The sequence below is a fragment of the Epinephelus fuscoguttatus genome, linkage group LG17 (assembly GCF_011397635.1).
Source record: "Epinephelus fuscoguttatus linkage group LG17, E.fuscoguttatus.final_Chr_v1".
Lineage (NCBI taxonomy): Eukaryota > Metazoa > Chordata > Actinopteri > Perciformes > Serranidae > Epinephelus > Epinephelus fuscoguttatus.
Window position 1 is genome coordinate 23,921,737 of NC_064768.1, and position 27,937 is coordinate 23,949,673.

At 42.4% G+C, this 27,937-nt stretch overlaps 1 protein-coding gene across 1 annotated transcript in view; it reads left to right on the forward strand.

Annotated features, from left to right (window-relative positions):
• Positions 1-485: 485 nt before the first annotated feature.
• Positions 486-27,937, forward strand: part of pag1 (phosphoprotein membrane anchor with glycosphingolipid microdomains 1) — a 66,252-nt gene continuing 38,800 nt past the window's right edge. Inside the window, exon 1 of the mRNA XM_049602242.1 lies at positions 486-742. The gene's annotated coding sequence lies outside the window, so the exon portion shown is untranslated. The remainder of the gene's footprint in view (positions 743-27,937) is intronic.

A 27,937-nucleotide genomic window follows, 5' to 3' on the forward strand; every position in this document is an offset into this window, starting at 1 on the left:
AAATGAGAAACAGTTCCGTTTTCAGTGGATCGTTTCTGTGTAAACATGGCCTAAATAACCTTGAACCTTGAACCTAACAATGGCAGCAGTGATGACAGAGCTAACAGTGTTAACATAGGGGCAGCAGAACAGTCCGCCATCATAACCAACAGAGAAGCTTTAATTACAACACACACAGCGATAGTATAACTTCATTGCTCAGGGAGCCAGTAGTCCACTATATCTTACATAGCAAATACTTGTTTGCTGCCATATTAATGCTCTGATTATTGTATACAGACTCTTTAAAATCTTTTGTATATATAAAGTTTGGATATATTTTAAGTATAATTCAGTATAAAACTGCTGTGAGTGTGTATGGAGCTCATTCAGTACAAAATCTCTCTTGCAGCAAGAGCCATTCAAACTTTTGTACCCGTGCACTACATTTCCCATGAAGCTTAGCGCCGCGGCGGCTCTCCGTCCCTCCTCCTCCCTCCAGCGTCCTGCTGCCTGGCGGAGCTCAGAGCGGAGCAGACTCATATGAACAGCTCCGTGTCTCTCACGTCCAGAAATGTGCGCAGGGTGTAGAAGGAGTCGCATCTCTCCCTGTGTGTCTCCTCCTCAGACAACATCACTCTCGTGTCTTTAATGCAGCACCGGAAGCTTTAGACGAAGGATACACGCGCACTAAACAAATCCAACACCACTTTCTGTTCAAGCAGCCGCTGAATGCAGATTTTTGGATAGCCCTCTGTCTCCGGTAAGCGCTCGTCTCATAGTCTCACACCTTTGTGTAAAAGTTGTGTTGTGTTCATGTGGTTGTTTATGTGTCCTATCACTACTGCAGTTGGGCTGAGTGTGTGTGTGTGTGTGTGTGTGTGTGTGTGTGTGTGTGTGTGGAGGGACGCATTGGGAAACTTCACTGACACTGTAGTTGTGACTGCGGCAGCCTCAGTGCTCACTGTGAGCCCAGTGTGAGTGGCGGGGACAGACAGTGAGACTGGTGCAGGGACTTGTTGCCCTCCACCATAACATAATGTGTGTTTCCTCTGTCTATTAATATTCATATGAAAATAATTGACTTATATGAGGGGTAGCAAGGTTAAAATGTCTCCATTATCTCCTCCTTCTTGGTTGCATCCTTGTTTACATTGTGCGTCAGTGGTTATGGTTTGGCATTCTTCTTGTGTTTTTTTAAGTTTCTGTGTGAAGGATTTAGGGGGATAGAATGTAATAAGAATGTTTTCTGTAGTGTTTAATCACCTGAAAATAAATATCAGTGTGTTTTTGTTACCTCAGAATAAGCTGTTTATATCTACGTAGGGAGGGGGTCCTCATCTATAGAGTCTGCCATGTTTCTACAGTAGCCCAGAATGGACAAACCAAACACTGGCTCAAGATAGGGCCATTTGCATGTTTGCGTTGACCACAAAAACACAGATTTTTCGTAGATTTCTCCAGTTTAAATCATCTGTACCATTTGTTTTGAGGGGGAAGAGAGTTCCGCAGATAATTCGGCTCTGGATCTTATCAGAGAAGACAGGTGAGCACACATTAGCAGGTGCTAGGCTGGCGGCCCCATGTCTCCGACATGCCAAACAGCATGGGAGAAACCTCGATTTGTAACATTAAACTCTTTTATTTAGTGTTTTCAACTGTTTAAATCACCAGATCCGTTTGTTTTGGAGAGTAAGAAGCCTCTGCAGACATTTTGGGTCCTGGTAAAAACTTCTAAATTCTAACCAGGAGAAGTGTCAGCTGCTGCAATCTGCGTCCCTCACAGCTAGACGACACTAAATCCCCCTTGTCTCACACACTGCTCCTTTAAGACTCACCAGAACATGTATGGGAAACTACTCGATCTTTATGACTGCAAGATATGCCTGTACTTGTTTCAGAGATGCAAACCAGCCATAGTGACAGATTGACTGGTGTTTGTCACAAAGACACACAAACACACACACACACACACACACACACACACACACACACACACACACATATCAAATTATATACTGTATGGATGGTCATGTGTGTGGATGTCGCAAAGCCCTCTGGATAACTTCAGACGTGCATTGTCCTCATTGACACTGACAAGTACATGGCCTCTCCCTCCTTAGAGCACAGAGCTGCCATGCACACATGAGCAAACACACATACTGTATGTGCGTGTGTGATGTGTGGTGAAGCAGATACACGCACACACACACACCATCTTTCTCTTTAATTGCAAATCAGAATTTCTTCTCTGCTCACCTGCCAAATAAATAAACACCTTTTTTTCACACTATGTCAGCTCTCCGTGGGTTCTCTCTTTTACCCCCACCTTCACACACACACACACACACACACACACACACATATATAGAGCCAAATGGCACCAGTAGAAGCCCGCTCCCTCAGTCTGTGTTGATGTGTTCAGTTGTTGAATAGGAGCTGTTGGCAGGCCATCTACCCTGCAGCGGACTGGCTCTCACAGAAGTTGACATTCGCCTCAGCAAACACAATTTGCACTTTGTTTTAGCTTCCCTTTGCTTTCGCTGCACTTCCTCGTGTTGTACGCTAAACATTAATGAAATCGGTATTTCCCTGACATCTTTTAATAGGAGCATAGTAAATAAGTACCCACCGCTCAGCCGGAACTGGCAGCAGTCGTGTATTGAATCCTAAATCTGTAACCGTGCCTGAAATTCTGGAAATACCCCTCAATGTCTAGCATGGAAGCAAAATGAACCAAATGATGCTAAAAAAAATCCCAATTCTTTGTTTCTACTTCAGCTTGTTTTTGTGTCATTGTATTGTGTTTATAAGAAAGTAGCTGGCAGGCTTATTGCAGCCTCCAACACGCACATGTCAGAAAGACAGAGCTGGATGTCTGCGTATGACTAAATCTCTGTCGCTCCGTAAGCGATTGACTGTGTGGCGGCAAATGCAAGAGGACAGCAGCATGGCAAATGCTTTGTGACAGTTTTAACTTCAGAGTATTCATAGCGTGCTGCTAATGCTGGTATTTGGACGGAGACGAGGCTGGGGACGTGCAGCTGTTGCACGTAAAGCAGGGAGATGAGTGAGGTGGAAGAGGGCCAAGAGTGCTCACACAGGAATTTACCAAACTGCACCAGTTCAACTCCAAGGAGAGTTTGTTTTGGGTTGATACGGGTAGCCTTTTGTTCACACAGCCCTTAATTGAAAGGATCGCACTCAAGCTGTCCAAACATTTTCCATCCAGCTTCAGACTACATTCACACTGAGACAACTAATTGGAAAACGCTGCTCATGTGCTTATACTGTGTTTTATTACAGCCGAGCTGGGGATATAGTTGAGGAATTACATGTTTTTGTGAATGTTCAGTTTCTAATTTGTTATTAATGTTACCAGGTAGATCAGGTGTCTGCCTCATCATCAAAGTTTCTAAGCAGCATTTTGTGACAGGAACAGTTCAACATTTTGGGAAATGTGCTTATTCTGTCTTGCTTAGCGTTGACGGATACCATTCTATTATCCTCTCATTTACCAGCTTAATGGAGGGAAGAGGTACTGAATAACCCTGCATTCATGTGGTGTCGGAATAATTAGAAAAATGAGTTCCCGACTACTAAAATTTAGGTTCCCTCAAGACGGAACACCACCTTAAAAGATGGGGAAATTTTGGTACACGAGTCGCTGAGTTGACGTCATACATGCTAAAACATGGCGGATGAAAGTAAGTGTTCAGTTGATGGTAATAAACTTTTATTGATTCATGTAGGCTATTGCATGTCAAATCTTTGCTCACATGTAATTTGTAATGTACTATTAGGTTGTAACTGTTAGCTTCTATCCTCGTAAAGTGACCTAGATTAATTAGAAGTGTCTGTTTAGTTCACACATTATGACTTAAACCTTATGAACACAACAGAGTCGGAAGAACGACTTCCTAACCAGGGAAATAGGACCATTTGAGGAGCATGTGAAAGCAGCAAAAGTCCCATTGAATGGACTGATGCATCTTTCTATTCAATGGGAAGCTGGAGCCAGCAGCCAGCTAGCTTATTTTAGCTTTGAATAATGACTGGAAACGCTTGAAAACAGCTCGCATGGCTCCGTCCAAAGGTAAAAAATGAATCTGCCTAACAGCACCTTTAGCTCGCTCTAATTAACACATTGTTTCTTGCTTGCTGAATCTGTACAAAGTGAAAACATGTCTCACGTTGTGGTTTCTATTTTCACCTTGGGTTTGTTAAGCCACCTGTGGAGACTCCAGGAAGTCACAGCTGCTGGCCATAAAACAATCCAGAACATAACCCCTGGTAAAACCTTAACCCGGATTAAACAGAGTAGATATTAAGTGTTAATAATTAGTGAGTTTTAGAGGTGCTGGTAGGCATTATATTTCACCTTCAAACAGCCAGGCTGGTTCCTTGTTTCCAGCATGTATGCTAAGCTTATAACTGTATTTTGGCTCCAGCTTCACATTGAGCTGATATGGAAGTGGTGTTCATCCTTTCATCTAACTCTGACCATAAAAGCATTTAATATTTCTCAAAGTCTCAAACTTTAAGTGTTTATCTGTTGATTTCAAGAAGTATCTTAGAGCACAACTGTTAAAATCAGCTGCATTTAACATGCTCAGTGGAGGCTTTTGAGTCATAACACCTTGTGGTCAAACTGCTTAGTAGAAAGTCATTTGCATGATCAGAACTGTTTCCTGTTCAGGAGGGGTGAGGCTGAACAGCTGCCTGTAATTCTGCACTCATTAAAACCGGTCATAATGTGTCTGGACTGATAGAGAACACAGTGAGGCTGCTATATTGGGCCTGAAGGTCCTGCTGCTGAAAGGATAAAGTATAATCGCACCCCGTCTGAGTGCTGTGACAGTGGAGTTTCATCATAGGCTGTCAAGATGTCGTTAGGCAGACTACACACATTTCACACTCACTTAGGCTTTAACAAGCAAGGACCCCATCCCCGTCATTGGTAGGCAAACAGTGGAGTGTTTGGCTCTGCACCCCAGGTTTTGCAATTACCCTGCATGGCCTGTTTGACACCCCTGTCCATCTGAGGCACACACCTCGGGGAATTAGCCTCAGGATTGAGTGCGGAGGAAGCGTGTGTTGCTGTGACTACCAAAGAATGTTTGTTAAATGTCAAGCTTGCTTCAGATTGAGCGGGATTCTATTATGAAAATGGAAAATACTGTAATGGGCTGTTGTCGGAGAGAGCATTTTTTTCTTTCATTGATCTGGAACGAAGCTGAATGTAATTATTTTACCTCCCAGATGGAGTTCCTGCTGTGCTGGTCAGGACGGGATGCTTACAGAAGGGAATTTCTTTCTTTTAATGGTGCTCACTGTGGTCCAAGTATCCACCGAAACATCACTCAAGAAGCTTGATTCATACATATGAATATGTAAAGTCTTTCATGGATGAGCTGGCATCTACTTTGTGTTTTGCATTGCTCAGTTTAAAGTTGCTTTCAGCTTTAGGAGGGCGTGGGTTTTCTTGGCATGTGAGGTTTTGACTAAGATAGAGGAAATGCTTAAGAGTAGCTCACACAGTCTATGACAGCACATTGTGGTTGAGGGATGCCTCTGTGGACTCGTAGGTGTCAACGTCTTACTGTCAAGGGAACACCCATTTGTGTTCCTGTGTGACATTACAGCCAACATAAGATAAACATAGCCTCATGGGCTGAGCTGACAGGGTTTAATTTTCCTTTCTCAACCTTGCATAAAGGCTAATATTGAAGTGCATTTTTTAGAGGGACACACATATTGCCTGTAGAGATGCCTGCCTTCTCTCTACATAATGTAACTAAATGGCTCTCTAGAAAGGGAACTATTTTCCAGGAACTTCTTTTTTTCAACCGAGTTATACCCACCAACTATATCACTGTGCAGAAGGAAACATGCATCTACTCATAGACGACAGGCCTCTGTACATGTCAGCCCGAGATGTCCACATTAATGGCTCTGCTGACCTGTAACGTTAGCTGGCTCAGTGGTGCTAAGTGAGCTAGCAGTAGATGCATGCTTCCTTCTGTGCAGTGATTCGGTTCGTAGGTGCAGTTCAATAAAAAGAAAATAGATCCTACGTGAAACTGCTCACAACAAGGTCTGTGGATTATCTTGAGTAACCAGTTCATATTTTTGTAAAGTAACATTGTTGTCGAATGTGTTTTTTGGTGCTTTGAGCACCACGAGCTGAGTGCCATAGTTCTGTTATTTTCAAAGTAAGGCGGACATCTCCGCGGGCCGATATCCCCGACACTCTGCAACTCACACCAAATTAATCTAGCTCAATAAGTAGCCCTACAGGTAGGAGAAAAATATGTACTTTTGATTTTTTGGCGAACCGTTCTCTTAAGGCTTCACCTGGCTGCAATATAATGACTTAATGGTGAATATTTCTGTATCATTTAAGGGTTTGATCAATCATTAGCGTGATTTAGCATCTTTTAGATTTAGCCCTTTCATTTGCATGGCGTGATGAACATTTATCTATCTTTAATCTGCAGTTTTGCCACATGAGGGCTGTCATTTTCGACAGCAAGAGAGCTAGCTGTAGAGAAATGGTTATTAACTTTGCGCTTATTCACTCCAGCTAAATTAGGGCCAGTTGCTCAAAATGTCTTGTCTCATCTGCTTGTAAAGATTAGAGGGTTCAGTCAGCGAGTGAAGTGCAGAAAAAAAGCTATTACATGAAGGGTTTGAAAGATAAAGAGAATAAGAAATGAGACAGCAATTCTAATAATAAAAAGGGGATATTGATCTACAGTGCATCAGTCGGGTTATCACTGGTGCTCCTCTCGGTCTCCTCGATCCTCGCAGCATTGATTTTTCATTTGTTCTCCGCAGCGGAAAGGGCACTTGTTCCTTTTTGAGATTCGCATTTGTGGTAGCTATTAGAGCACCCAAAGTGTCTCTTCCTCTGAGGGGACACAAGTACGCAATCTTCAAAGGATGCACTTGACAGAGTTTACGGATCTTCTGCAGGTTTAGAGCAGCATTCAGGCTCAGAAATGCAAATTCCCACAGTGAAACCAGCACAAGAAAGATAGATGACACATTTTTTTCACACCATAGCAAGATCAGGAAATGCTTCTTTAAAGAAGGGGAACCACATAATGTTCCACTGAGCTAAAAGATTAAATATTACACTAGTTAGTAAATGATTGCTGATATATTTGAACCATGATAGATCTGTTTGTTATCAAAATGTTAAAGATTTATCATCCAGTGGTAGAGTTTGTAGTTTGTAATTTCAATTTTATGAGTGTTTGTGAGATGCGATTACTTCTGAGATTGTGTTTAAGAATGTGATATGGCTTGAAATATGCTTTGTGTGTGTGTGAGTGTGTGTGTGTGTGTTTATTTAAACATGTTTCACTTCAAGAGGCAACACCTTTCAGACAAGAAACAGCTGACCTCATTATGTAAGCATACCAAGCTCAGGAATGCCAAATCTCACGTGTGTGTGCCTTTGCAGGCAACATGTCACACATTGTTAACGCCAGACTTGTTTGTCTTGACGTACAGTTTTTAAAATCCTGCCTGATCCTGCCCGGAAACACACACATTCACCACCAACAAACATACACTTACAACCAACATACAGCACATATGCACCCACAGGTTATTCACATGCCCTCCTATATGGACACACAACTTGGTTACAGTCTACCCAATCTTTAACACCCACACAAACTGCTAACTCACTTGCCCACACATCAGTTTCCACTCACACACATATTACACTATTGTTTACCTCTTTCATACGTACGGTACACACACACACTGTCATCAACTCAGGGTGGCCCTTAGCAATTTTCTCAAGGATAACAGGGTGTTTCAGGTTGTGCTGAACTATTCTTCAGTTTGAGTCGGTGTTATGTGCAGACTCTCCCTGCTATGGTGCAGAGACAGAGCTTACCTCTGTGCTGCTGTGTGACGGAGCGGCAGAGAGCGAGAGCGAGCCAGGGGCTGAGGGAGAGTGTGGCGTGTTCGAGGCGAGTAAACACTGCGGATGCGATTAACTGAGATTGCCTCAGGGAAGCTCTAATGGGAAATCAGAGTCCCTCTTCCCAGGAATTGTGGGTAGCACAAGTTGTTAAGTATTCACCCCCTGATGTTAGAATCTACATCGAGACAGAGAGGGGAAGAGCTGGGGGGGGGGCGGAGATTTGTATAATGACTTGCATTGTGGTACACTGTCATTGCCTTCTGATGCAGGAAACAAATTAAAGCTCTTGTCAGAGTTTGTTCAGTTGGCATGAAGATGGATCTTGACGCTTAAAGCTAGTGAGTAACTCTTCAGATGAGATTGTTCTGTCAAACCTTCATGTATTAAAGGTGGAGTCAGCAATTCTGGAGAAAGATTGTTGATATTTGAACTCCACACCCAAACAGATATCCCATCATTACTTTCTCTGAAGCATCGCTCTTGCTTCTGCTGCCTTTCTCTTTATACATCCATGGCCTTTTCCCTGTCCTGTACACGAGCACAAATGCCTGTTGCTGACTGGCTGGAATAGTGTGTGTGTGGTTCAGTCCGAGGCACTTTGTGATTTCATTAAGCTATAGCGGACTGTGAATTAGAATTGCAGACTGCACCTTTCAGTGAATCCTTCTTTTGGGTAACACACACCTTTTTGCTGTCTTGTTGTGAGGAACATTGGAAGATCGATACCACTGTCATGTCTGTATGCTAAATATGAAGCTACAGCCAGGAGACGGTTAGCTTAGCTCAATTTAGTTTAGCTTAGCTTGGCTTAAAGACTGGACACAGGGGGAAACAGCCAGCATTGGTCTGTCCAAAGTTAAGAAAATCTTACTAGCATCTCTAAAGCATGCTAAGAGCCAGGCTAGCTGTTTACCCCAGTTTCCAGTCTGTATACTGTATGTCAAATACGCTAAGAGAGGCCAACCAACCTTAGGCCGTTGCTGCATGCTTGTAGTACAGAGCGGTATCGATATTATCGTGTAACTCTCAGCAAGAAAGCAAAAAGGTGTATTTCAGGTGAAAGCCATTTTGTGTTGCCCACACATCTTTGTTAAAATTCAACTGTTTCAAGGCCCATGCTGGACTCTTGTGTTGAACTGCCTGGTCACTGTTATCATGGACAGCTATCTGACATTTAATAGGAAGTGTGGTTTCATTTTTCATGAACGCCACAAATGCAACCTGATACAGTGCTGGAAAAGTGCCGTGCATGTGTCATATATGAACGAGCTGTGAAGTTAGGGCGGCCAAATCATCGCCAGCATGCAGAGCGCGCGGAGGGGTGAGGTGAGGTGACGTGATGGACAGTAGATATGGGCGATTTAGCACAGTGTGTATAGGCTGTCCCTTCTCCTTGGTGTAAAGTGCTGCTGATGCAGCAGACCTACACACACACACAGTCACACACACTGCAGGGTTGGGATGCTATAATGTCACCCAAGGGGAGGATCCTCATCTCACACTCTGCTGGCTAAAGCACTGCGGGGAGGGTGTGCACACACACTCACACATACATGCACATTTAGTAGACACATACAGTAAAGGTCTGCATGTACTGAGCCCTATTTGTATTCTGTGCAGAATACTTGTGTTTTGTCTTTGTGAGGAAAATACATCTCTCTGAGTAAGATCTGTTTTTCTTTTTTCTGTTTACCTTCCTGTTGGACTCACCTGTGTGGCTCTCTGCATATACAAACAAGCCTTTGTCCTTGTCTGTATCATTGTCTGTGGTTTTCTCTCCGGGCATCTACGCCTACGAAAACAGTTTTGTGAAAACAATGAGCAAAAAAATCATTTTCTCTCGTACGTTCACAATGTGAGAAATACACAATACAGTGAGTCAGTGTTCTGTCAGTGATAACAAGGTCATCATGTGTTTATGTGGTCAGGTGTTTGACATCATGTGTTTGGAGAGAAGTAGAATATCTGTTCATGGACAGTTTATAACTGGAGCCGAATGAGGGTCAGTGGGGACGCCATGAAAAGACAAAGACATGATTGTTGGTTGGCTTTCTGACGTCTGTGTGTGTGTGTGCAGTGAAGCGTGTGTTCCATGTTTACGTGGGAATGCCGTTTTATATAAAATTGATATAGTGGCGAGGCACATGCACGTATCAGGTGATAGTGAGGGGAGGTTTTGTGCTCCACAGGGTGGTTGTTTGCTCTGTCGATGTGCAGATGAAGGATGGGACCGCCATGGATTGGCTTCCATCCATCACCAAGGACCTCAGGGTGGCTGACACCATTTTACACCTTCGCTCTCTATCTATCTGCATCTGTCATTCCCCCCCACCTCCACTCCCCCTCTTCACCTTTTTTTCTCCTCAGTTTATTCCATATTTTTTCCTGATTTTTCTTCGCCTTCATCCCACCTCCTTTTCTTCTTTCTCCACCTGTCACTCCTCTTCATCTTGTCTTACATTCCAGTCGTCCTCCCCGCTAACCGTCTGTCACTATGTCTCACTTATTCACATTTCCCCCTTTGTCTCCTTTCCATTCCTCTTTCTATATTTATCACGCATCTCTCCTCTACACTTTCCTACTCGCATACTTTATTTCGTTCTACTGCATCCTTGCCACTGGCATTGATCTTAAGCAGAGGGAGTTGGGCATACACCACACACACTCACACACACTCACACACAACACACAAAGACACTCAGTCCTGCTCACAATTAAAGCGTACCTCCCTCCTTCCTTTTTCCCAAGCAGGCTCATAATAGGAAATGCCCCCGTTATCTTTACGGGCACCAGCATATTAATATAAGCTGTTAGACAAACAAGGTGTGGGTACGTGCTCTGCTATGTGTGCACTCTGATAAAATGCAGTGGTACAAGGCAGAAAGGACACAGCCAGCCTTTTCAAGCTGTTTTCCCCCGAGGTTTTTGCACTCATCAGTGTTAAAATGGTGCTGTGGGAAATTGAAAAACCGACAGGTGAGAAAAGAAAAAGTAAGAAATGTAAGGAATGAGCAAGACTGAGCTCTGCGGGGTCAGACATTGGTTTTTAAGTGTGGTTTGGTCTTCTTTTGTCCAGTTAGAGTTCAGAGGAATGAGTGTGGAGAGGATGGGGTGATGCACAGTGCAAACCAAGGGGCCAGAATCAAACTCACTCTGTGACAAATACATAATTGCATGAGCTCTGTTCCACTCAGAGTAAGGCTGCAGCTAATTTATTTTTATATTTTTAGTAATTTGTCTGTACCTGTTTCTTCAATAAACCAATTCACTGCAGTGTAAAATGTCAGAAAATAGTGAAAAATAACCAACACTATTTTTGAGAGGCCGAGGTGACATCTTTATTTGATTTGTTTTTTTCCTAACCAGTATGCCAAACCTCAAATATATTCCCTTTATGATGATATAAAACAGAGAAAAGCAGCAAATTATAACATTCAAAAGGTTTGAATTCACTAACAATTGTATTTCATTTGCTTAATAAATGGCCATAACAATAAATATTTGAGCCTATTAAAAATTGTTCCAGATTAACTTTATCTATTCATTGATTAATTGATTAATTGATTCAACACCAAAGCCTGGTCCCACCCGAAAGTGAAACGATGAAGTATGGGGTTCTCGAGGCTTGGTGTAGGGACTGCTCATCAGGGCCCTGACACACCAAGTTGACAGGCTAGTCATTGGTCAGTGTCGGGCCGTAGTTGAGCGTCAGTCGCCCTAGTTTGTGCATTTGTGTGTTCCGCACTGTTAGCACTAGTCGGCCACTGTATGCTTTTTGTTTTGGCCGATTCAGCATGTTGAATTGGTGCCATGTTGGACACGTCAGTGAATTAATTGTCTCTGATTGGCGGCTCAGCTCAGTGCACAAGCAGAGGAATGAAAGTGAGGAAAGCAAACAAATGGCAAACGTCATGAGGGTGTGAGATTGAAACATTATGATCATTGGATTGTTATATTAGGTGTAACATAGCGGTTCCTGATTATTGGTGTTATTGTTTGCTTGTGTCCAGTAAACATCCTTCATTTTTGTGTTGGCTAACTTGCGTCTTGAATCTGTTCTGTCTGTTTTGTGGTTTCCCTTTTTGAATGACGAATATAGGCTACTGTTGCCTGCTGCTGTGGCGAGTTATTTCCTCTCATGTACGCGCAGAACGTACGTGCTAGTTGGCTAATTGCTGTAGTCTTCACAATGTGTACACTGTACAGTGCAACTTTTTGGCTGAAACACAAAGGATGTGAGGCAATGAAACAATTGGCCTTCCTCGCCACTTGCTCATTGATGTCGGTCTGATTTGTCTGGGCCGTTAGCTACATGCTAGGACATACGACTAGTCACAGTAGCACCTCAAGCTTCTCTGTGTTTACGCTGTATGGGCTGTTTACTGCCCTCTGGAACTTTGTTCTCAGCATGGTACATCAGGTCATTCAATAAAAGAGAGAAAAATTATCTCCCTGAGCTACCCAACTTGCTAACTGCTTGCTTGTTTAGCTAGTTCATTAGATAACGGGACAGTGAATTCACACAAAGACGTCTTTGTAACAGGATTGTCTTTTGTCTTTTTAAATTTTGTCCTATAAATATTTGCTCTCACATGAGCATGAAGAACGTGCTGTTTCACTGCACTGACTGTGTTTAATATTAGATATGATCATAAGACCAGAGTGTGGGAGCTGCAGGGCATGAATTGTGGGTGTGAGAGCCCAGTCAATAGCAAGCTATCACAGAAGGTCACTTGTATTAAATATATAGTCTTTGTATGTTGATAAAAGCAGACGTGTCCTTACTAAACACAACGTTAAGTCTGATTTTTTGAGGCTACTAATCTCACAATGCTTTGTCATTTTTGTTTAACTTCTTCCAGTAAGGAACCAGAAAACAACTACGAAACAATGAAAGTTAAAGTAACTTCCTAATTTTTGTCAGTGATCTCTGCCTGCCCTTTCAACACAAGCAATTGAGGAAGTGATCAGTTTGGATTTCTGTCCAGGCTCAGAGTGTATGATAGTTTGAAGCTATTATCCGGCTGGTACAGAGGAAATGAGCGTCTACTTTTATCCATTTTTCTCCAGAGAGTAGCCGTTAGCCTGATTGCAAATGACTGTTTACTTCTGGGGACAGTATTTGTTAATGGACTATAGGGCATTATGTCACCAGAGAGCATGATGCGTGTGTGTGTGTGTGGGATGATGAGAGAGAGCGAGACAGACGGCGTTGTGTGTTTGTGTGAGTCTGAATGCAACAATTTGCAACATGAGAATTGTAAGAAAGCTTCAGAAGGATGCAATTATAGCCATTAGGGTTGTTTGCACATGTTCTCTTTGAAATGAGGGGATTGCTCACTGATATCTCCAAGTCATCCAGGGAATTTACTCTCCGTCTGCTTCTGTTTTCCCCCGCTCCATCCTCCTCCTTCCTTTCTCCATCTCTGACTCTGCTGAGCTCTTTGAATAGGTCGCTTGTTTGCCTCCGCTGGCTGATGGTAAATATGCTTCACTATCCAGGAGCAGACAATGGCAATGCCGAAAACGTAAAGGAAGCAAGGAAAAACAAATAGAGAGATACGAAGAGAGGGTGACACAGACAGAGAATTAGACAGAGGGAGTTTTGAATGAGCGAGTAAATAGAATTGGGGAAAAGATGTTTGAGCCAAGTGGAAGAACAAAGGGTTGATTGTTGAGGTAAGTTAGGGGCCTTTATGTTCCTGGACAGTTAGTCCCTGATGTTTTTCTTAGATTCCCTCATGAAAAGTTGGGTTGGGCACATTCACTGTGCTAACAGTTCCTCATGAAGAAAATGGGCCAATGTACAGTTTCATTTATTTAAATAAAGTACTTAAAGGATCAGTAAGCGCTGTGTATTAATTCTCAGTCCAATTTTGGTACCAGCTGAAATGTGTCCATCTGTTGCAACAAGAACCATTATGTGGCCTTGAATAATTAATGTGATTCCTCTTTTTGGTAACCCTTATAAAGTTGTAACTAATGGCTTTGTTAATGATTAACACATAATTTATTGATGTTTTATTGTTAAAGTTATAAACCATTTTAAAAACAAATTTGGGGTTGGGAAAAACCCCTTTAGCCAAAGTTTATTCTTTATATGGGGTAATAACGCTGTTGTAAATGTTGGGAATCCTTAATAAATGCTTAAAGGAGCCCGGTCTCACTATGAAGTTGTCTAAATCCGGCACTCGGACAGTGACTTGCGGCGTCAGAAACCAACGAATAAAGGCGTCCTTTAATGTCTTCATGATATGCTGCCGGTTGCCGTCATAGTTTAACAGCGCCTGGCAGCAGAGATGGGGACTCGAGTCATTGTGACTTGGACTGGAGTTGACTCGAGTCGCTGTTTTGATGACTTGTGACTTGACAAAAAAAATAAAAGACTTGAGACTTGATTCGGACTTGGAAGTTAAAGACTCGGGACTTGACTTGACTTGAGACACGATGACTTGAATGACTTGAGTGTTATTCACATCATGTTTTAAATTTGAATATAAAATAATATAAATTTATTTAAAAAATTATGTTGATTACCCGGTAGGGGTGCAGCCTGAGAATGGCGTTGTCATGATTGGATCACTACCCTGTCAATCAGTCATGCCCTCTCTATGTACCTTACGTGTTTATTGGAGAAACATGCCCTCATATATCAGATAGACATCAACATGTCAGCGGGAGGGGTACCGAGAGTCATCGTCTTCGGCTTTTGGAATTACCATTGTGACGGCAAAAGATGAACAGCACAGTGCAAGACATGCGGCATAAACATCTCGGACAGCCAGACGACAACTTCAAACTTTGTTCGTCATTTGAAGAGCCATTCTGCCCAGTAAGTGCTTGTCAATTAGCTAATATTATCTGTTTAGTCGGTAGTTAGCTAATGTTAGCTTAATACGATATGGGGGGGGGGGTCAGTTTGGTGGAACTTGTTTTTTAATTTACTTGCTAACCTTAACCCCAGAAAACATGAGCGAACATTCCGACCGGTTCATCACAAGACTGGCTGTACGTTTTATGAACGAGCAACACAGGGTTAAATGAGCTAAATGGGTGATTTTGGCCGCTGCCTTGGTTAGTGTGTGTGTGTGTGTGTGTGTGTGTGTGTGTGTGCGCGCGCGCATGGGGATCGTCCCTGCAAAGTAAACATTGCAGCCATGAAGTCAATGTTTACTGACTTACATATATAATAATATATAAGTTACTTGTATCTTGTCTTTTCACTGTGTTAAGATCAGATTCTGCAGGTAAAATTACAATAATAAGGTGACTTGACTTGGACTTCACTTGACCTATTACAGGACTTGACTTGACATAACCTGTGACTTGGCTTGACTTGACTTGACTTGACCAAGAAAAAATGACTTGGGACTTACTTGAGACTTGAAGGTTAAGACTTGAGACTTACTTGAGACTAGCACATGTGTGACTAGGTCCCATCTCTGCCTGGCAGCCTCAGGGGGAAACACGGTGGGGCAAGGACGAAAGTTAAGTCCGAGCAGGATGGGCAGCAGGAGTGGTGGATGGCTCCAACAAGCCACGACTTTCGCCCAGGAGAGAGGGGTGTTCACATCCTGTAAGATTCTAAAGCCAAACCCTGTTCTTTTTTCCTAAACCTAACCATGTGTGTTTGTTGTTGAAGGGAAAAAAAAAACGTCAGTTAGCGGTGTTGTTGTCCCATAATGTCAACAACCAACGCACCCAGGGTACCCTGCACGTCATATGTGGACATGGAGACCAAAGTCAATATGTGACGAGGTCAGAGTGAGAATGTGTTGCTTAAAGGGATACTTTGCTGATTATTGCCAACTTTGTATCATGTGTAAACCTCCCCTTTATCTTACCAGCATCCAGATCTCCCTGCTCATCTCTCATCTTGATGTGGAAAAAGCCGAGCCCAAGAGTCAGCGAAATGCATCATCCAACAGATTTTCACTGGCTCTTGGGCTGTTGCTTGATCTACAGATTGTACTTCTGTATTTTCATGTACCCACCACCACAAGCACAAAGAGTATAGAAGTCGATTGGGAAAGAGTAGTTGTAGGTTTTCTACCACTTGAGCAAAAGCAAATCCCGCAGCCCCCTTTCTCAGTTTCCTCCGGTCATGTAGCACGAATTTCAAAAGTATTTGCATCTTTCTACTTAATAGACAGCAAGGTTTTATGAAAAGACTCTCTTTCTAGCAGTGCAGTACGTCTTTAACTCCACAAACACCAAACTGTGTGGAAATTCTTTGTGACAGAGGTCAACACATCACAGGAGTCACAGGACTTTGTTAACTGATTGGCTGTGGGTATCCTCTGGCCACAATTCACAGCTAAAAGTTAAACCATCAGCTTTTAGTTTTGCTGCAGTTCACCACAGAATCAACCACAGCTGCTGCAGCTTTCTTGGCCATTGCACTGCAGCTTGCAGCAGGCTGCACTTTGCTACTGCTTTGGGTCTTTTTGGCATAATAAGTTGTTAATTAAGGGATTTTGATGAGGATACTTCGCAGTCTTGTTCAAAGGATTAAGTGGTCATGACTGTATCATATGTCCATGATACAGTCACAGATTTTTCGACAGCCTGGTCTTATTAACTGCTTATAATGATCTATAAAGCTTTAGTAAATGATCTGTTAGCCATTAAAGCCATTAATTAGAACTTATAAATCTTTTACAAGGGACCGCTTATTGGAAAGTGGTACTCAGGCAAAGTTGGTGCTCGTCAGTTTGTGATTAGGCAGCATTTGACATTTGAGAACGTTGACTTCTTCATTTTAGAGAATAGAGGGAAGCAAATGTGTTTATAAAAAGAAGCCAATACATTCATAAAAGGAAGCACATATGCTTATAGTCCTTAAAATAAGGGATGCAAAAAAGTATTGTTATTTTAGGAACTAAAGCTCATGTTAAAAAAACTGTTAAAGCAATACCCTAACATACATACGGCAGAGCAGAAACTGCTTGTGGATTCATCAGCAGTAATTTTGATAATCAGTTGATTTTTTTTTAGATTAAAAACCCCTAAACACTTCCTGGTTCCAGCCTCTGTAATGTATCTGCTTGTCTTTGTCTTCTACGATAGCAACCTGAACATGTTTGGGTTTCTGACTGTTGGCTGGGCAATTCTGACGACGTCCATTACAATCAGAGGTCATGTGCTGCAGTTGAACCCTGACTGCTGCATCTACATTCAGCTTTGTCAAATGTTTATCTTTGACTTGTATAATCTTTTTTTTTTTTTTTACATGGCTCAGTGAGGTTGTTAAGAGTACACACTTGGCCTGGGGATTAGCACGTTTGAAAAATGCCTACAAAGCTTAAATGCTCAAGTTGCGTTGCGGAAGCTGCACCTTTTCTTCAGATAGCAGAAATGTGAGTTTTGACAAGTAGGAGAAAAAGAGGGAGGGGGAGATGAAAGTGGTTTACCTTCAAGCTTCTGGTAAAGGAAATAATCCCAGAGAGAGAGGGAAAGAGAGAGAGAGAGGGGTGGACCTTTTTAAACGGGAGAGAGATATGAGGTTGAAAAACGAAGAGACCCACCACAGCAGGGTGCTCGGCAGAGCTGCAGCAAACAGCGACATAAAAAAGGTTTTGAACCGAAGCCAGGCCCCTGAGCTTTCCATGAATACTGAGGGACTGAGGAGAGGAGAAAAAACGAGAGAGGAAGTGATGGGAGCAGAGAAAAGTTAAAGAAAATGGAGGATTAGAAGGGAGGGGTGAAGATGAAAAGAGGAGCAAGTAGACAAGAAGAGAGGAGGGAGTGGAAAATAGGAGAGGAAGGGACAGAGTCTGAGAACAAAGGTGGAACCCTGTGTCGAGAAGCTGAGTGAAAGTACTTTCCAGTGTATTCTTTCAAGTTGACAGTTTAGGATGAAGCATGGAATGGATGACGCATTTCTCATGTAGGGATTTGAATCGCTAGGGCGCTTTCTTTTATTATTAACTGCAAACTTTCTTTGTGCATAGCGCAGACATGAAGCAGAGAAATGAGGGGTTAACAGTTGAACTTTAGTAAAGGCTTGACTGTAGGTGGAGGTTTGGAAATGACTCATTCAGAAATTAATCTAGATACAGAGGAATGTAGGAATGTTAAGGATGGAGAGGACGATAGGGAAAGAAACAGAGAGGAGTAGGAATTTGGAGAAACAAGCCAATGGCAACTCCCAGAGAGACTAGGAAGTGACGGCAGGAAATCCAAGTTGTAACCAGACCTACTTGATGCTGATTCACTAGACATAACAGACATAATAGTCGTAGCACTCAGATGTAAAGTTCTCCAATCTGATGCTAATCCTTGAAAGAGAAAGGTAGCAGGAGTGCTGCTGGTCTCCCTCAAACCAACGGTGCTCATGGAGGGAAGTGCTTCAAAAACGAGAGGAAGACTTATTGCCAAAAAAAAAAAAAAACGTCTTAAATGATCCAGATCCAGACACTCAAGATGGTTTGAACAATATAAAAGGCCTCCTCTATGTTATTTCCCTATCCTCCTCTCCATCCTTAACGTTCCTACATTCCTTTGATTTTGGCTGCATTAACGCTTGAATCAAAGCAAACATGCAAATTATTAGATTCAAAATTAAGTGATCGTAACTAATGATAATCTAGAAGAACAAAGGTATTATATTCGTGATGGTCCACATTCATTTCAGGACAGCCCAGATTAGACAGCTTAGACTAATTCAGCTATATTACCTGCACTAAAAGGTATGCTGAAGATTACCGTGGTTCACCTGGACCAAAAAGGTTATTAACATAAGCCGATTATGAATCCATGCCTACAGATGTAGCTGTTTGTAGGTGTTTCTGTTTTTTGTTACTGCGTTCTTGCTTTGATTTGAATAAGTGTTCAGAGAGCCGTTCTCTCTCAAGTTGTCAGGCGCAATAATAAAACGGTCTGATGAAGCCTGTTTTTTATATCCCGATAAATAGAGCCCATTGTATCATGTCTGATAAAAAAACGTCTGCAGTGGCTGCTGCAGTGCTGAAGCAGGAGAAACGCAGGCCGGGAGAATTCCACAGCAGCTCTCACTGTATTATATTTGTCAGTTTTCTCTACTCCCATCCACACACAAGCACCTTTGCCTTTCCTTGTAATGATGCACACACACACATATATACACTGACTTGTGGCAATAAACACACACACCCGGTTGTAAAGCGGTAAATTAAAAGCCTGACTCAGAGCAATAAATGAGGCTGGGGGATTAGCTTCTTTTCAACCATGTTATGAAGGTTATTTTTAGGCTCCTCTCAGCCACACAATGCCTCATAAAAAAACAAAGCTTGTAGGGTTTGGCTTTTGAATACAGATCTCTGGCTTTCCCAGCTGGTTAGTTTTTAGCTCTCATTGATTTGGACTCCAGTAAATGTTGCTTTTTAGCAATTTGCATGACGTGAAAGTTTTTTTAATGGCATATGGCTACATAGACTCAAAGCTGAGATGAGACGATGGAAAATAATTCAGTGTTTCTGTGTCTCTGCCTGGCTATCTCAGTTGTACACACACTAATAGCCCCCTCTTCCCTCCAAACATACAAAAGTACAAGCCCCCTGCCTTGTGCACGTACACAGAGAAATCAGTGTTGGCCCTCAGCCTTCACAGTAACTAATCACTCAGACAGCGTGGCCGTGCCCTCTCATTAAGCATGCTCTGCGCTGAAAGCAACACTGCTAATGACTCTGCATTGACTATACACACACACAATACTCACAGACTTAATACTATAATAGCTAGCTTAAACAACACAAACTCTACAGACAGACAGCCCAGCTGTTTTGCCTCTGCAGAGATGTGTTGGTAAGGTTCTGGAGAGTGTCTGATTTTCCACCACGCGATACCGAAACTAGCTGCACAATAGTTTCCACTTAATGTGTGCAGATTTCTGTATTCTATCAGCAAACAGAAGCCATGCAGGGATTGTAACCCAGAGCCCCCCATGGTGCTTTCCCAGCAATGCCTTCACTGTTCCAGAAACTTCACATCCCATTTGCTCTGATGTCGGTGCTGCCGATTCACTCCGAGCTCTTTTAGCACTTGTTTTCTGCGCTGTCATCTTGCATCTGCTGATGGTTGGAAGTTAGCATATAGCCTGCTCATCTATTCTAGCAGAGTTAGCCCGCACGTGCTTCACAGACTTGACATTGTCAGCCGAGCATGCACATATTCAGTCAACAAGGATTTGCAGGGAAGGAGATCATAGTTCGGTTGAATCCAAGGCCCAATCCCAGCACACCCTTTGCCCCTGCCATTTAGGCCTTACCCCTGCGCTTTGCACATTCACATCAAGAGGTAGGGTATCGTGATTCTTGTTAGGGTAGCGGGGTAGGGTGGGGTGTCAGGGCTTGTAGCACCCTATAATGTAATAATTTCCTGAAAATGTAATAAAATGTGCACGTAACTCGATCGAAAATGTAATAAAACCCAATAATGTAATAACTTCACCAATAATGTAATAAAATATCCTGACTGATATTGTAATAACATTTTTACCGATAATGCAATACCTTATTACATTATTGGGAATTTAGTACATTTTCAGGAAGGTCTTTTTTTTTCAAAACTGATAATGTAATACTTGAGAGATAATGTAATATATATGTTCATTTTCAGTCCAGAGTTCTACATTTTGTGTTTTAAGAATCTAAGAATGTTATATACACTGGATTTGAAACAACAGAATGACTGTTGGGTTAAATTGCAGACCTTGCACTTCAATTGAAGTGCTACTGAAAGTTGTTTTGTTGGTTTGTGGTTGTTTTGATGAGGTAGTGATTTGTTGGAAATCTGTGAAGTGAAGCGGTACGTTTAGGGAAGAGTTACCTGGGGTCTCCAGTGCTGCTCAGAAGCTTATCTGAGCTGGAATTCTGGTCTCTCAAGGAGGTAAGACCATCACCCACTCAGTAGGACCAGGATGTAGTTGCATGTCCCTGAGTATCTGTCACATGTGCATATAGCTGTATGGTACTCAAGGTCTGCAATTTAACGCAATAGTCATTCTGTTGTTTCAAATCCAGTGTATATAACATTCTTAGATTCTTAAAACACAAAATGTAGAACTCTGGACTGAAAATGAACATATATATTACATTATCTCTCAAGTATTACATTATCAGTTTTGAAAAAAAAAAGACCCTCCTGAAAATGTAATAAATTCCCAATAATGTAATAACGTATTACATTATCGGTAAAAATGTTATTACAATATCAGTCAGGATATTTTATAACATTATTGGTGAAGTTATTACATTATTGGGTTTTATTACACTTTTGATCGAGTTACGTGCACATTTTATTACATTTTCAGGCGTTATTACATTTTCAGGAAATTATTACATTATAGGGTGCTACAGGGCTACGTGGTCTAACTAACTAGCTAGTTGATGTTACATTGTTATTACTGATTTGTGCATGACAGTCCAGCATTTTGATGTATTTCCATGTCTCATTCACCCCATTTAATGGCATATAACTCTCGAAATTTTTAAGTCCAGTAGCAAAGTTGCTTACTTGTAACCACTCCACTAATATCAGTGCAAAGTGGCAGGGAGGGAGCATGGGTCTAGCCTACAGAGCACAGCCAGTTGCATGGTAATAAAACAGTGTTCTTCTTTACTTGATGACTTGCTTGATCGGTTGATAGTGTGAAACTTAAGTTTAAGTGGGTAAATCACAAGCGTCCTGACAATTGCAAAAGGATGCCTATTGTTTGTCAACACAAGAAATCACCACAGCAGAAGACGGCGTATTCGCAATGTCTGCAACACATAAACATTTACATAAAGGCAGCATCGACGACTGCTGATGATGTGTGAGGGTCTTGAAGCATTGTCCTAAGTCATGGGAGAAGATTTTAACCACTGGCCCTTGAAACCCTGTTGTGAGGGGCAAGAACACTCGAACACTTTTAAAGGTCTTTTAAAAACTGCCCTGAAGGAAACATGCTGTTGCTTTATATAGTCCTTTACCCTAGGTGGAATGTGTATGGATGTCACTGGTATGGCCTGTATACCCCTCTTGTCTCACTAGCCGAGATTGCATGCACATATGCATCAGCAGCACCTTCAAAACAAGAACAATGGAATTAACGTGTCAGCAACAATCATTTGCTGTCTCTGTTACATGGCAGCTGATCTGGTCCTCTGCTCTGAGGGTAAGGAAGGAGGATTTGCAGACATTTACGGCTGCTGTTCTTCTTCGTTGAGTTAGCCGCTAATTGCTAACAGCTACTTTTTAAATGTCTTGCAGTAGGTCAAGCACATAACACTTTGTCAAAACGTCACACGCATGTCACCCATGATTCATCCTGCAGACTGTGCTGTTTATATGGACACTGTTTCAGTGCTGTTACTACCTCCCATGGCGGATTAAAGGTGAGCCCACTCTGTCCCCCCTTTTCTTGATCGTACCTTATATGCAGCAAGGTGAGGTGGCATAATGGCGTTTTGCTGATTGTGCTGTTGTCTTGACTGGGCTTCCTAGGAAGAAGAGATCTTGTATCTCAATGGGACCTTCCTGGGTAAATACAAGATGGAAAGAAATGGCACTTGAAAATAAAGGGTAGGGGTAAAAATAAGAAATGGGATTTGGCCCAAGTCAGTAAAACACATTCTTCTTCTCCCTTTGTCAAATATTGAGAAACAGTTCAGAAATACAAATTCTCTTCTACAAATTGATTGAGACATCTCACTCCTAAACACAGTGACGAAAGTGAGTCTCTACTTTGTTGCACTTCATGCTCTGTCTTTTGGTTTTTGTTTGACGTTTGGCCCCTCAGCAGTCTTTCTGAATTGTTAGCTGATGATGAATTGCATGGATAGTGTAACAGCATCGATTTCTGTTTTCTCAATGCGAGGTAGTGTATCGACTGTCTCAGTAACTCAATCGCTTGGATAATAGCTGCAGAGTTTTTGTCCGTGTATGAATACAAAGGCTTGTGCTTGACATTGCCTCTCTTTTTTTTAAATGTGTGCAGGTATGATCGCATGCATGCTCCTTATGAATATGTGTGTCCATGTCCTTGTATTCTGTCTTCAAGCATACACACGTTTTATATCTGTGTGTGCCTTTGTGTGTGTGTGTGTGTGTGCACATCTGAAAGGTCTGCATTATCAACCTCTTGGCAACAAGCAAATGGAGAACCGCTGAGTTCTGCTCCGTCTGTGCATCGTCAAGGCCCTGTCGCCCCGGGTTACAGGGTTGCTAGGGGATGGATGGACGGACTGGCATCACCAAAGTGCCAGCTAGGCATGTGGGCGCTCTGGATCCTGATTTCCTGCTCTTTTTTTCCTCATCATCCTCCCCTTCACGTTGTACCTGGAGAAGACTAGAAAGGCTCTGATTTTTTTTAGGGGGGAAATTTAGTTGTGTTCTATGAGTCGTGTGGCTATATAGACCAGTGTAATAAGAAGCAAAGTTTGTGCGCTTGTTAATATATTTGTCTGTTAAATAAATGGCTGCATAAACAGGGTGTGTTCGGTTCTTGCAGACAGGAAGCAAACGTGCTGCTTCGTCTTCCTTTTCCAGTCCAAACAAACTCAGTGATTTTTGTTCTGAGACAAATTTGTAGATGACAATTGGTACATTATGAATGAAGCTCCGGTGGGTTTCCAGCTATCGAGTTGTCATAGCGATGAATGTGTGTGTTTGTGTGTGTCGATTGAATCCTGTTACATAGACTGTGCCATTTATTATTACTATTGCATAAATAATCATGATGTGGCATTGGGATGGATGTTGTTTTTAGATATGTTGTGGTTGTAGAGAGTGTGTGTGTGTGTGTGTGTGTGTCTGAATGTGTAAGTGTGAGAGAGAGAGAGAGAGAGAGAGAGAGAGAGAGGGAGAGAGGGGAAAGGAGTGGATGTTTGAGGCGCCAGCAAAGAGGATATGTCTGGCAGCTGTGTCATTTCGCAGAGTAAAGGATTATGGGAGAATTACAACGAATGAGCAGGAGGACCCACACACAACTTTCCCTCTACATTTTGTGTGTGTGTGTGTGTGTGTGTGTGTGTGTGTGTGTGTGTGTGTGTGAAAGAGTGAGACTGTGCACTGTATGTTCATCACTCAGTTCCTGCCGTGACTCGCTGCTGTGGCATTCACAGCAGCTGGCACTGCTTTAGTCACAGTTTACCTGTGACTTCCTGCAAATGCTCACACTGGCATGAGGTCATGTCACGCCAAATGAACACAGAAAAGCTTTCTCAGTAAATCCCACATCTTTTTTTTTCGTATAGGAGACATTCATTAGATGAGCTCAGCAACCATAGGTCAATAGATTACTTACTTTACAGTAGCCCACCAGATTCACCAAACCGACATCAAAGAACTCGTGTCATCTAGGGGTTGGGGCAAATAATCAATTCTTGGATGCACTGCTCTGCGGACATGGACAATTCAGCATCAGTTCACAATTGTCAATAATTGATTATCTTAATGCTTATTATTAATGTGATATTGAGGGAACTAAAGAGGCAGAACTCAACTGTGAGAGCAATGCAACACCCGGACAGCCTACAGTACAGACACACTAGAGTTAACTTGTAATTCATATTGACAAAAGACAGTGGTTGGAAACACGCTCCACAGCATTAAACAACTTACAAACTCTGTGGTGAAGAATTTAAATCTCTGCTCAGTCTGTTTTACCTTAAAAACCCTGTGCCTGGTCCGCTCAGCGTCTTAGCTTTTCCTGGGGCTAATGTGTAGCAAAGAGGCTGCTCTCATAAACAAAACAGCGGTGCACTGTGCCTCCCCCTCAGTTTGCTATGCACCTACAGGCAGGAGACTGTAAGTTGCTTTCAAATTAATTAATAAATGCAGTTAACTTTTTAAAATAAAAGGCTACAAGCCATTTACTATTCACTAGTAAGTAGTTATGTCATACTGTTTCCAGTAAAACTTTATAGTTTTCAATCACTGGACACTATGCTGGCATAAATATTCGTCAAAAGGTTAGTGTGGGCGACCGCAGTCTGGTTTAAAAGCTCAGGTATGGAAGCATTTTTGCTGTAGGGTTGAAGGAAAGAGGGACCTATACAAGAGCCAGATGGTACGCAAATAACTTCATCTGTTAATTTAATTACGGATCACCACAAATACAGTATGCTATGCATATGCAGTATGCAAGTCATCACACAATGAGAAAACTAAGTTACGTATAGAAATCATCGAATCGTTGCCCTCTGAATCGTAATTGAATTGAATTGTGAGGTGCCTTGAGATTCCCACAGTTAGTGACGATGAAGGCCAACTGTTGCTTTGCCTCATGTTGCACGTGTCTCGGCCAAAAGGCTGCACCTGAACAAACAGCAAAGACAACAGCAAACCGCCAACGAGCATGTATGTTCGGTGCCTGTGTGAGAGCAAATAACGCTCCATACTATAGCAGGCAGTGGTAGCACGTCATTCAAAAAGGAAAACTGGAAGACTGACAGGATGGATTCGTGACGGGAGTTAGCCAGTTAGCACATGAACAACACAACCTGATGTTGAAAGAACAAACAATATTTATTGCAGCCTCATAAACAGTACACTAACAATTAGGTACTGTTTCTGCTAAGAAAGCTCAATGGCTAGAAAAATAACCTTACATAATACTACAGGTTTGTTTTCATCTCACACCTTCTTGACTAGCTGTTTGTTGGCTTTCCTCACTTCTCATGCACGTATCAGAGTGATTTCATTATTATTCATTATTAATGTACAGTTACTATAGAATTACTATAGCATTATTTTAAGGGTACAGTGTATATTGACGGTGATTTCCGATCCACACAACCATCCATTCTGCTCTTTATCATCTCGCCACACTTGACTGCAGAATATTTTTCCTTAACTTGTCATAAAGCCAATCCCACCCACACATTAACACACACACACACCCCAGACACACAGTGGTGACGTACAAAGCCTGTCAGTCATCGGGGATAATCAGTGTGTAATGTGTCTGTCTTTTCATTCTGTGAATGTGTCATCATCTCTGATGCGCTCTTACGCCACACTTCAAGGTTGTTTTAAATCCAGTGAGGCATCCCGGAGTTTCTCTGAGGGCGCCGTTATGCATTGTCATTTTTACAGCCTATTATTGCGACACGCTGCTTTAGTGCGACACAGCCTGCCGAGCGATAACGAGACCTGCGGAGGGTGTCTGACCTCCAGCCATCAGGAGGGATGTTAACAAGCTTTCCTTGATCCCAGGGTGGCTGTCATACAACACACACACTGGCACAGATGCGTGGTTACACACTGACTCTCTCACATGATAGCGTAAATCTGTTGTGGATTGACTAAGTGATGGATGATTGCAGGGCTACAATAACTTCATTATTTATTCATTTGCTGTTTTGATTAATAATTTAGTGAATGTCGGGTCTAACATAATGACAGATGTTCAGCATGAGTAATCAAACTCCGAAGTGATGCCTTAAAATAACATATTTTGTCTGGCAGTTAAGGCTAATGTGATCAAGCATCCTCAAATATGAGGAGCTGTTTTCAACAAATGCAGGTTCACAGTGTTGGCATTTTTAATATAATGACCAGTGAAAGGTGTATTGATTAGGGTGGTATGCATCATGTAAATAAAGATGGATGAAGCATCCACTGCACAAAACTGAAGCCAAAATATCCAGGGTAAGGCCCCTGCCATCTTGCGCTACTGATGCCATTTGGGGCCACATACTGCGCAGTAGCGCTCTCTTTTGAGTTTCCACCCATACACCTGTCCAACCAGTTATGAGCAGAACTATTGACAGCCTGCATAGCGATTGGCAATCACAGCTGGACACAGCTCGGACATCCGGAGGGAGCTCGGAGTAGAGCCGCTGCTCCTTCGCGTCGAAAAGGGTCAGTTGAAGTGGATTGGGCATCTGATCAGGATGCCTCCTGGGCGCCTCCCCACGTTAGAGGTGTTCTGGGCACATCCAACTGGTAGGAGGCCCCGGGGCAGACCCAGAACCCACTGGAGGGATTTCCTATCTTGTCTGGCATGGGAACACATCGGCATCCCGCAGGAGGAAGTGGAAAGCGTTGCTGGGGAGAGGGACATCTAGAATACTTCGCTCAGCCTGCTGCCCCGAGACCCAGCTTCGGATAAGCGGATGAAAATTGATGGATGTAATATTGTAGATATAATTACCTGCAAACACCAACTCCTTTTAATATTTCTTTTCACTCTCAAAAACTATCAAAACTATCCAATACTAAATGGCGTAGAAGAAGTGTCACTGATTGTTGTTCTGTCAGTGGATTCATCAGTGGTTTCTGCACTAGTGACAGACACTGAAAACTACCCGCAAATGCCCCACGGACATGTCCACATCGATCCGTCTGTCATTTTAGTGCCACTGAGCTGCATTCAAATACTGAAAGACCATAATCCTGGTTGCACTGTCAGCAGTTCCTGTTTGTGGGTCAGTTCACTAATGACCACCATGTGTGTTAATGGTTTGAGTCCAGGTTGTAACATATGTCACATATCACACCTTTTCACACATCCTGTCCTGGCTGCTGCTCCTAATTTGGACAAAAACTACATGATGCTCCACTCAACAAATCCCAGGGTCAGGCCATGCCGCTCATTATTGAATCATCACATGGATCATTAGCTCGACGTGTTGATCAATTATTCATGGGAATGGACTGCTCAGGACTGTGTGTCAAACATCAGCCAGAGATCTCAGGTCAATAACTTTCTATTACAAGACTTTTTATCCTCCCAGAGGTGCTGAGAATTTCCTCAGGGGGCTAAATTGAGTCTCCCAGAAGCTTGTTGTGCTTCAGCAGTCGATTCATGTCTTCTTCTACTGCACTTCCACTCTATCTCTTTCATTTCCGGAAGAAATCTTAGAGGATGAGGTGGGGGCTTTTTGGAGTAACTCCAAACATCCGTTACAACTTTTTTTTTTTTACCTCCACATGAAAGGGCTCTCAGCTTGACACTTTTTCTTCTGACTGTTGCAATCTGGCAGATTTAATAGGCCCTCGTGACCATACAGTGAAATATAAGGCCATTATAACATCCAAAAAGTG